This window comes from Seriola aureovittata, chromosome 5 (genome assembly GCF_021018895.1).
Source record: "Seriola aureovittata isolate HTS-2021-v1 ecotype China chromosome 5, ASM2101889v1, whole genome shotgun sequence".
NCBI lineage: Eukaryota > Metazoa > Chordata > Actinopteri > Carangiformes > Carangidae > Seriola > Seriola aureovittata.
In genome coordinates this window covers 17,768,622-17,780,621 of record NC_079368.1, presented here as the reverse complement: position 1 = coordinate 17,780,621, position 12,000 = coordinate 17,768,622, and the positions used below count along the sequence as shown (strand labels likewise).

The 12,000-nt window shown below is 39.9% G+C and overlaps 1 long non-coding RNA gene across 1 annotated transcript in view; it reads right to left on the bottom strand.

Moving 5' to 3' along the window:
- The window catches only part of LOC130169903 (uncharacterized), a 39,897-nt gene extending 29,739 nt beyond the window's left edge, over window positions 1–10,158 (bottom strand). The window contains exons 1-2 of the long non-coding RNA XR_008827909.1: window positions 9,946–10,158; window positions 8,583–8,729 (exon numbers count right to left, since the gene is read on the bottom strand). This is a non-coding gene — a long non-coding RNA (uncharacterized LOC130169903). The remainder of the gene's footprint in view (window positions 1–8,582; window positions 8,730–9,945) is intronic.
- Window positions 10,159–12,000: the final 1,842 nt, after the last annotated feature.

The following is a 12,000-nucleotide window of genomic DNA, read 5'->3' as shown; positions in this document are numbered from 1 at the left end:
TCTTCTATCCCACTTTTATTATTACAACTAGTTTTATTACTGAAAACACTGTTTTAAAAGACCCGGTCTCACATTCAACATGTTATCCTCAGTACATTTTGTATGTATTATTTATGTACTTGCTCTCATGGGCATTATAATGCTGTTGTGTTATGTGATGCAGTGGCTTGGAGCCTGAGACAAGTATCCCCAGTGGGACAATAAAGTATACTTTACTTTACCACTCGTCTACTGCACTCCCTGTAAAGCTCATCATTAACCATTTCCTTCTCTCTGTTGTGATAAGTGAACACCAATAAAAGTGATTTACAACCAAGACCAAGACTGCTCTCTTCACAAGAATTGGGTTTACAATCTATAAAAGGCAAATGCACAAATAATGAGAAAACATATTTTCATGCCTTTGTCTTGTGTCGTGTTGAAACCCACTTAAACTACAACAACTACCTCAGCTCACATCTTTTAATCTTTTAATACATATCTTCTTGTTTTTGCATTTTCTTGTTTGTAATGTCTTTTATCATTGCAGCACTTCTTTTAAAGTATCTATTATAATGTTTTAACATGTATTTTTGTTGTTTTAAAATGCTATATTAATGTAATCGTAATGTTCTATTTCCAATGTATTTCCATACCTCTGTAAAACACTTTGAATTACCTTGTATGCATCAGAAAATGCTGCAGTATCCTGACAAACCACAGGTTAAAAGACTAGTTACAAATATCATATAGAATTATTTCATTATTTGAGACTTGACTCGGGTTTGTTTTGTCTATTACCTGCCTGTAAAATGTTGTTTGGATAATTAAACAGAACTTGTGAGTTCACACAAATTTTGTTAACAAGCGCTAGTTCTGTGAGCTGTAACACACAACAAATACGAACTGTAAGACAGTTAACGTTTCCTCTGTTAATTGGACAAAAGGTGTGATCATCACAAACTTTACGTGCCATAAACAAGCGGTGACTTTTTGTCTTTTGCGAGCAGCAGTTGGACCCCTTCGTCCTTCTCTGTCACACACACACAAGTGAAAATCATCAGGTCCTGGTGCCTCAATGATAATGTATTCTCTCTTATTTGACTTTTTAATGGGCTTTCACCTAATTATCATCACATGGTTCCTCAGATGTGTGCTGGAGAGGGAACTCAGGAGTCAGGGAACAAAAGGAGGTCAGATTTGGAGGTGTTGGCACATGGCCTGATCCGCTCTGGTAGCCCCCTCTGCCCATTTATTGCGCGATGATAAATTTTCCCCTTGAACATGATGTCAATATGTTGATGTGCCTTCCTTTATTAAGATACCATCCAACTGATAACAAGTCCTGCTGTGTGTTACCAACATAAATAATTAGAACAGAGACCAAGGAACGGCAGGTGGCTTTTGGCACAAAGAAATAATCATACTTGATGTGGAAAATAAAGTAAAAGGACCCATCTGTTCACGGCAGGGGGAGGCGAAAAAACACGTTAACATATTGTCAGTAACATTATGAAATACACAGTTAATAATTTAGTCATGGCACATGGCTCCGGACACTTGTTTTAAATAATCTAACAGAAGTGAGCCAGGCCCTGCTTCGAGGCTTCAAATGAAGCGCAGATTTGCACGCTCGTGACTTGTCCACCGGCCATTTTGTCACATGCACTGCCAATTATTTACTCAAAGGGTTGATGAAGGAAGCAGTAGCTAAGACATGTAATGCTGAAATAATCATCTCTGATATGAGATCAGCCAAGAAGCAGCAGTAGAAGGGAAGAACTGTTGTACCGTGAACCTCTCCGTCAATCCAACACAGATTCAACACCCAAGATATTCATCGTCTCATGGAGCAAAGTCTGCGACCGCTAATTTATTCAGTTTCGGAAAGATTTCATTACTTTTCAGAGAAGGAAGAAGTCAGGGAAGAAGTACAAGCTGTAATATTTGATAGAGTTTATCCTGCAATTGTGATTGACTGACAGATATTTGGAAAAAATGTATTTCTCCTTTTACCCGTGTCAAAAGTTACAAGGAATTTCCAGGAAACAGATCTAGGAATAGACAGATTATGAGACAATGCTACCAAAATGTGCACCTGAAGTTTAATAAAGAGACACACACCGACACTCCTCTACGCAAATTTATACAAAACACTCCAGCACACTATAAAAAAAATATTAAAGGAATTCATCATGTAATGCAGCTTATCCTTCCTCAAAGCTGAGCTACACAGCTGTCAGACATTTATATTGCTGTACTAGTTTTAATTTAGGCTCGTAGCCAACTTTCCTGGTACTGTATCAGTCCATCCAGCCATCCATATCTATAACTACTTATTCCTGGGCAGGGTAGCAAGGGGGCTGGGGGCAATCCCAGCACTCACTGTCAAAATATTATAATTTTACATCACATCGGACGGACGTTTGATGGACGGGCAGAGTATCACTACTTGTGAGTAATCTCTCCTGGAAATGGGAGTAAAAGATCCTTCAAACAGAGGTTATGGCTTTGGTGACCCCTGATCATTTAGGCCTCCAGACCTGTGCACTATAGGCCTGCACAATGATCCATCCACTCTAGGAGAGATGGCAGATTTTCATAAAGTACCAATACAGTAGCTCAGCTGTGCAGCGTTCAGTCGACTCATCTGTTGCTGTATGTTTTGAATAAACTGAAGCCATGGCAAATGTTACATCTGTATGCACCCAGGCTACGAGGCCATCTTGGATATACTGGAGACACAAATTACCAAAATGAAGAGGCTGTCTAGGATGGCCACTTGAACCAATCAAAGTTCAAGAAGCCTCCTGTCAAGAGCTTCTCGACAGCTATGAGGAAGCAGCGGCGCATTAAGGCCACCGCAAGCGCCCGCACTGATCTAATTTCATCTTACTCTGTTGTGTACCAACAGGTTCATCTGTGGAAAGCTGCGCTGCAAATCAGTTAAATTTACTTGCTTGTTTGAGATGATCAGTTTAATGTTTACTGGTGTGTAGAATCATCCTTGGGATATAAATGAGATGATTAAGGCTGCAGGGTTTCCCCCGCTCAGGGAGTGGAACAGTCGCCTCCGAGCGCAGCGGTGCCTCCACGATGAGACTGAACTTCAACACACACCGTGTGCTTACCAGCTGGCGTCTTCCCAAAGCTTTTTCTCTGTGAGTCTGCATAAAGACGCAGTGATTTCAGTCCGAGAGTACGGCAGCCTGCAGTCAAACGAGTCAAACAAACCACTGCAGACCATAAGCTCAATGCGGTCTGCAGGGACGTAAGCCACACCTCAGGATTCATGCATGTCTCTGCAGTGTTGTTAATGTATCCATAGTGTATATACAGGAGGTAAACAAATCATATCAGCTGCTCCACCAGATGTGCTCTATCTGTATATCAGCAAAAGCAGCAGAGGTTCAGTTCACTGCTCTCAGTTAAAGCTGATGCACATTCATCCTCGTTAGTGCTCGGCTTGAGTAAAAAAGGTCGGTTCTCAACACCAACAGCTGTATTTTATAATTAGTTGTATTTTATTTTCAGCTTTAAGAAAGTGTCATTGAAAACAATATGAATGTTAATTTGATGTTGCATGGAGCAATAAAGGTTTTTTAAAACTGTTGCTATCCTAAAAGTAAACAAGATGGTGCGACAGCAGAATGGCTGCAACGTTAAAGTTCTTAAGGGGTTAATCGGCACTGTCAATACTTCAATTCTTGTGGAGGTCATAGCTTAATTTATTGCAACTTTTAGGTAGAGCTGCGACAATTAGTCAATTATTCGATTTGCTGATTGAAGAAAAAACTATTACTATTTCGATAATTCTTAATTTTAAGTAAATATCCCCCCAAAAATGCTGGTTACAGTTTCCCAAATGTGAGGATTTGCTGCTTTTCTTTGTCTTATATGACTGTCAATAAAATATATCTTTGGATTTTGGAAGGGTGGTTAGTCAAAATCAGCATTTTGAGAATTTCACTTTAGGCTCTCTAAAAGTGCAATTTTTCAATATTTTTTGACATTTAATAGACTCCTTTTAAATCCTTTCTTCTATTCAAAGTTTTGAAGACACAGGGCTCTGTTGAGAAACTGTTTTTAGAGGGTTAAGCTTTTTCTAGAAAAGGGATCAGGAGATCTGTCTCTGATACCAGCTCTTTCATTGTTACACTGCGTGCATGTAAAGAGCTGAAGGACAAGTATAATAGCCACATCTTTAACTTCAATCTTGCTATTCTCATGTACCTCTCCTCAATTTATTATTTTAATTTAACAATACATTCATCTCAAGGCTCTTCCCAGTCTTGTTTCAATTAAAGCCGACTTGTTCAAGGCTGACAAAACGCTGAGGTGCAACAGCAGCAAAATGCGAGGAGGGGGGACCCCCACACCACCCACCCACACATGTCCCCTAAAATGGCTGCTCCTGTATCCCTCGCAGGGAAACATTATTCCTAATAAAACTCTTTAATAAATACTTCAGGTCCTTGGAGAGTTCCTTGAACCTGAAAGGAAACACTGTCTATACCCAGGAGCAAAGAAGGCCATTACAGCTTGTAGCTGAAGATTTAATAGGTGTCATAATTTATCATGTAAACCGAAAAGTGTTTCTTAATTAAGTGCGGACGTTAATGAATTTTTTAATTTGATCCCTGTAAGTACTTTGCCATGCTAATTGCAATATTACACACATTAGTTATCGGCTATTGCCCTTGGCTATTTGCTGTCGTGAGGAAGGGACCCCCTTTTTCCCCCCTCATCTTAAGTTCATTAACACAGTGTGAGCCTCCAGCCCAAACTTCAGGGGCTGCACTGTGAGCGAATACGTTTGTATTTGGCTCTTACGCTCTGGTCAGCAAATCTGATTCTTTATTTTACACTCACACGACTGACTGATTGAATTTACTGGTGTGAATGTTTTGGGAGGTTTTTTTTTCCTTTCTTTTGTTGTATTGATAAAACACAATCAGTCGTATTTCTTTGCAGTTCGAGCATCTGCTAGCTCATAACACCACATCCCTGCACCTCAGACTGAAATTGTAGATGAGAGTAATCACTGAGTGAGCTATTTAGAATGACTAATGTGAGCCGGGCTCAGTCTTGATGACTGCCTTTGTATCCAAAGTCTCGCTATCACCGGTGGCAGGCTCATATTGTTCGGCGCAATTAATCTGTTTGAGAAACATAATAATGGAGTTGCCAACTGCTGCCTGTGCTAGTATTTTATTAATCAACTGCAATTAGTGCGGTGCCGCTCTGTCCTTAGGATGACTTTTCATTCACTTGCAGGGGGAAAAAGCGGCGCGCCAAACACAACAGTGCACTCAGTGAGAAATACTGTTCGCTGCAGCAGAGATCACAGATGCGCTCACACAGACATAAAGTAGCGACAGTGTGGGGAATTATCATCAGCCACTAACCAAATGCTGGTGCGTTTTGGCTGTGGCTGTTAAGTTTGTCTACTTTATCACTGACTTCGGCGAATCACAGACGCCATTCTGAGGTTGACTTACAACCGTAAAACTCCAGCTGGCTGCTGAGTTTTAGAGTTTCAGCGCTTCTGTGGATGAAACAGCTTCACATCCCACACTGCAGTTTAGCACCACACAACAGCTCAGATACATAATGAGATGATGATAATGAGATGAAGGAGCACCGGGTATATACACCTTCAAGCCATCTTGGACGGACAAGTGACCACACTGCTGGGGAGGCTTCTGATTTTCATGGTGTCAATATTGAACCTAAAACCTAAAAAGCTTTTTACACTTTCACTTTGCAATGAAATATAATCCACCCATGACTATAAAAGCTGTGGGATAACTCGCACATTTAATACTGCTTAAAATTTTGCTCAACTTTTATCTTAAATGCATTTTCTGTGTTTTGTTTTTTAAAACACCAGACTTCATGTTAATTTACGGTGATTTTGAGAACAGAAAAGTGAAAAGGAGCTTTCTTAAAAAGCAACAGTTTAAAGAGATCACATGGAAGGAAGTACAGGACTTTTCATAGATTACTGCCTCCCTTAAGTTGTGGGTAAAAACACATTTGGGGTTATTTGCTCCTCTGGTTTGCTGATTCTGTTTCAGAAGGTGTTTGCATTTTTAAAAGTGAAGGGCTGTGAGATCTCAATGCAGGAGGATGGCCGTACAAGCAATGTGCAATAATGTAAAATAATAAAGTTATTCAAACTAAACTAATACATAGACTTCTGAGTGACCGTACTTCCAGTGTAATATTCTGCACAATGCTGCGGTGGATTTCTCCTCCCTTCACCTCCCTTGCAGCACAGTCACGGTTAAGATGGATTTGCTAAGCCCTTTAATTTAGCCAAAGCCAAAGGAACACAAGGCCATTAACACAAATTTTGTCCTCAAACCACACCCCCTTCGTGTCATGACATTCAAGCTTAATGGAGAACTCAGCAAAGGCAAACGCTTCCCCATAAATGTTTCATGAAGTAATTCCACCCATATGAAGAAACTCAGAAAAAAATCTGTTGACATTATCCCGCCGATGTTGTCGGAGCATCTGCAGAGGAAATGTATTTAATATTCACGGGCCGTCTTACACTCTGACATTAGCCGAGGAAGATAATCCCTCAAAGATTAAATTAAATGTAGGCTGGAGTGTTTAGTGCTGCTATTGTTTTCATTAGTGCAAAAAGGAATTGTACTTGCTGCGTATGATATTAAATCATGCTTCTGGTTGAGCACTTGACATCCATTGCCCCCCCCACCCCCCCACCCACCCACTCTGATAAAACATAATGTCATTCAGGGTCCATAATCTCCAAGCAGCAGGTTAGCATTATAGTTTTTAACTACACTTAGCGGTTACTAAATATGCATTTGTGGTATTAAAATAAATCTTCTGTTGAGATAAAAGCAGAAGGTGCACTACACTCCCTGGCTGCTACAAGCCATTTGCTCATCTTCACTTCAGAGAGGTGAAGGGGAGGGATGGGGAGAAGTGGGGGTGGGAGTGGCGTTGGATTGTGAGGATGATAATAGTGCATTTTACTATTTATTCAAGTAATCAGATGTTCTCTGTTGCAAGGGCTTTTTGGGGAAATGTCAACAGGTTGCAGGAAAGCAACATCTGCAAATGTTGATTAATTATGGTTTGACAGATGTTACTGAATGTCTGCTGAGTTTGGGATTTGAGAAAACAGTAGAAAGCCTCGTCCAATCCTGTTATCCATAGTGAACAAGTTGTGTTACAGATGGACATCAAGCACAAATGTGTTTTCCACCAGTTAGCACGGAAATTTCTCTTAGTTTTCGGAATCTATGCATAATTTACACACCGTATACTGCATTACTTCGATAATAATGGAGGACTAGATGTAACAATATCAACCACTGTTATATTAAAAGGTTCCATATTGTATAAAAAGGTAGATGTCCATGTGTTGTTTGATCATAAAGCAGGGCATGGTTCAATATTAACGAGTAAGTTAATAAGCGCTCAGTCCACAGAGAAATGCACACAGCATGTATTCAGAAACTGAGCCTTAAAACCAGCCGTCAGGACTTCTGGAACTTTGTGATGTCACAACAAAGCAGTCACCGCACTCAGCCATGCCCCAAGCCCCTCCCCACCCGGACCCACCATCCAACCTTGCAGGATTTGGTTTGAAATCTGCTATATTTTTATTCAATTACTCAGAAAATTGTCAGCCAATCAGAAGAGAAGAAGCTCAGAGCTTCCTCTTTTCTGATTGGCTCATCAACCTGTTGTTACTAGAGCAAGAAGCCTGAGAGAGGAGATGTAAAACTACACCAAGATGGATTTTGCACAAAAAGTGTAAAATAAAAGACATATAAGATATGTCAAAACACAAAGACAATGTGAACCATATCTCAATGTATTTTTGAGATGAATCTAAAAAATAATAAATACAGCACCTATCTATCTATCTATTTATTTGAACAATGGTAGTACAATGGTAGAACAGTCCAAGCAAACTTGTCCACACAAAAGTTGTGTGTCGTTTCACTGCTCTGACAAACAACTTTCTTCCCACGTCATCATTTTCAAGTTTTCATGCTTATATTAAAGATCACGAAGGACAAAAATGACCTTGAGTTCTTATCGTTCTTCCTAACCAAAAGGTTCTCTAAGGACATTTTAAAAAGCCACAAAAAGAAACAACAACTAAGACAAATTTGCACTACAAAAACACCCCAAAAACCATGTCCTTCCCTTCTTCCTGAAGACGCTCACTAAAGGCTATCTACTGGGGACACAAAGCGTCTTGATTGACATCTGTGAGGAAGATCAAGGTGCTGCACTGCAGGCCAGTTTCAAGGTGTGCACAGCGCTTTGATAGTTTGTCCCTGAGTCGTCACGCTACCAAATTTAAAAAGACAACAACAATACAATATTCTCTGATCTGTGTATATCTGAATGACGTTAAAATCTACAAAATTTTAAACATAAGTCATTAGGCTTCCTCACTGACTCGATCACTTCCATGTTACCATAACAGAAGTTTCCCTTTTAAAATCAAACTGTTGCCGCCCCTCACTTTTCAGCCAAACACAACACTTAGCATTTTACACTTACCTCATTATTTTCTAATAGAAAACAGTGTGGGTGAGACTCACCTTGGGCCGGTCGACTCTTGATAGTCCGGGCGAAGTTGTGGATAGTCCATCCCCGCACCAGGGTCGGCCTCTGCCAGCTCAGGATCCCTGACACGGAGGGCTGCCCCATCTTTCACCCTGGCGTGGCTGATCAAGCTGTTCCAACAACTGGAAGACATCACAAGTTAAACACTCATTATTTTAATTTGATGCTAATCATGTGTTAATGAGACTAATCCTCGCAATGATTCAGGTAATTTGCTTAATGGCTGCCTAGAGTCCAGATTACAGCAATCAGTCACGTTTGATAAGACGTCTGTTGCAGGGCAGGGGGGGAAACTCGGTGGAGGAGAGGAGGACAGGGAACAGGTGAAGGCCAGCAGGCCTCTGGGAGAGTGAAGACATGCTAGTTCACCAACCCTCTCACCTTTGAGCCGTTAATGTCTTGGCTCTGCATCAGGGGGAGAGCTTTTTGATATTTCCCCTCAATCATCACTCCACACGCCGTTCACCGTTCCCACCAGTCTGGCAGCTGAACAGCCTCCTCCACAGAGCAGTGGCACAAGTCATTAAATTAAATGCATGAGTGGAAAGTCCTAGTCCCACAAATAGGACATCCATTTGCCACGGATGTCCATCAACTGTTGTTAGTATACACTCAGATCCTAAAGAAAAGTCCACAGACTCAACAGGCTTTGTCATCATAAACTGTATGATTTACTATAACCATACAGTGCTTCCTTTCCTGTGAAATAATCAAAGGATGTATTTATTTATTGTTATAATGTTGTTTAATTCCAGATCTTGCAATCAATACCACTGATATGTACATTATACAGGAGTGATTTCATGTTATATTATGTCTCTTTTAAACCAAATGTGAAAAACTCATTGAGACACATTTTCTGCACCTTATTCAGTAACTTTCAGACTGTAAGAATTTTGATACTGTACTAGAAGTAATTCTGTTTGTTTTTTTTAAAAAACATTTCTAGGCTCAGATAGATTCTGAACTCAGTAATCTCCCTGCTTTAGATTAGATTTTTCTGGGCAAAGCAACAAGCTAGTTAACAAAGTGCAAGCTAGCTATAAAAAGCTAACTGACTAACAACAATGACAACAACAAACACATTTTACAGAGACAGATGCTAACAATGCTTTTTTTTCCATTCATACTGCAGCTATTGCACTCATTATTTGTTGCTGAAAGGTCTGTTGTGTAGCTAACAAGCTGCTTTACCAAGGTAGTTTGGCTACTTTGAAGCTGAGCTAGCTCGGCTAACTAACTGAAGCTAACTAGCTAAACATTGGGTGTAGCTAGAAGGAGTTTGTACTTTAGTACACATTACGTTAGCCACATAATACGAGTGTCTTTCAGTGTTACCTCTCAATCCCTTCCTCCAGGATTTAGTCCAGGTGTTACACGAGGCTCTGGTCTGGCGGGAGCTCGTAAAAGATGTCAGCTAACACAACACTAACTAGCGGAGTGGGCGGGGCTTCGGTATTTAAACGGCTGGAAACGCCCACTTCCTCGAAACACAAAGTCGATATACTGGATAACTTTGTCTTTTTTATCAATTGTTATGGTCGGAATGACTAATTCCAGCCATTATAATGGGTTTCATGGTGATTTTACCAGTTAAGGTAGGTTTTAGAAGTGTGTTTGTGATTTACAGGTGTCTCAGCCAATGAGAGCCAGGTGTGGTTGCTGATTGCTCACCCCACCCACCTCAGCATCACTCTATCTGCACCCTCTTTCAACAAATTAGCATTTTCCTCTTTTTTTTTTTGCCCCATTAACTACCAACATAGCACCTGGATGTTACCACAAATACAACCTCAACATGATTTAAAGATACAGTTTATTTTAAATGTATCAAAGTTTAAAAATCAGATATGTTTGGGAGTGGATTTGTTTGACTGACAGGGCTCTCAGCCAATAGCGTGCTCACCCACCTTAGCTCTACCATCTTTCCCCACAATATGATTTTCAGGCAGAAGGCTGAACAAATCAAACATGAACATAAGTGCAATGATTATGCCTATGAAGAAACCGTGTTTCCTAGATATTAAATTATGTAACTGCAATGAAGGGCATGTTCAATCTCAAAACAGTGTGCACCCTTTTGCTGTGGTCTGCAGGTTTAACGACATGTTTCCTCGAAATGGTGTGAAACAGTGTGCAACGGGCTTGTTTGGTGAGTGTGACAGAGTTCAACATATAACACTTGTATTAAAAAGGAAGCGTGCATGCCTATCACAACAGGGTGTTGAACCCACCACAGTTTCTGTTTGAATAAATGTTTTGCTATGTTTTGTCAAGGCTGAATGTTCCTCAGATTACATTTTCTATTAACATAAATGTTATTAATTTCCATATTTTGACAAGTCACAAAAATTTGATACTGAACATACAGTGTGAGCAAAATATTCACATACACATTTGTTTTCTGCCAAAATATCTGATTTTGCAGGAAATTAACCATAGTGACTTTAGCAATATTAAACTTGTTTTTATGTTTCAACTCTCGCAACACTTGGTTACAACTGAGGAAAGACTGTGGTCTGGTTTGATACAGGAAAAGTGTGTATAGTGACATGAGACACAATGGATTAAAAATAGTAAAAAAAAAAAAAAAAGGTAAAAAAGAATTACAGATGGTGGGAGGACACATTGTCGGGCAGATAAGTCCATCCTGAGAAGAGGAGTGAACGAGTGAGCTCCTTCCCTGACTCAGATCAAACAGGGGATGCTACGCCCCCTGACAAATGGCCACAGCATAATGACCCGTGTGCGCTAACAAACATAAATCGCTTTCTCTTGCATTTTTACTGTCGTCAAAACAAATGCTCATTAGCCTTTTATGAGGGATTGTGTGAATAATAAATAGATCCTAATTACCCCCTATCACAAATGCAAATGTGTGAATTAAAAGCAACGGGTAGTAAAACAATAGAGCTACTGTCTGGCCTAATATTATATGTACAGTCACTGAGTTATTGAGCAATTAATGGTTTAAATTAATTTTCGTGTCCAGTTTCTTTACATTGTTGTATCTACAGATTGTTCTGTATAGTCCCTTCTGCTCTTGCTGAGTTATCGCCACTTCCCCTGACTCTAATTATTCTAAAATGTTATTCTTTTTCCAGCACTTCTGTCTGAGATGATAATTAAAGCTTTTCCTATTGGTCTGACCTTTGACCTCCTGAGGATTAACATAGAAAATGTTAATGTTTTCAGTTTCACAGAGCATTTAGATTGTGAGTTATGTGCCTAAACATGTATTTATTTAAAGAAGAAAAAGTTTATGATCTGCACTCTCTCTGTGCTACATATAAACCATTGCTATTTGCATAGTTTTCAACAAACAAACAGCATTAGACAGCTTTATTATGGAGTAGGCCTTAAAACAATGGCACTTAGTCAAATCGCCATCAC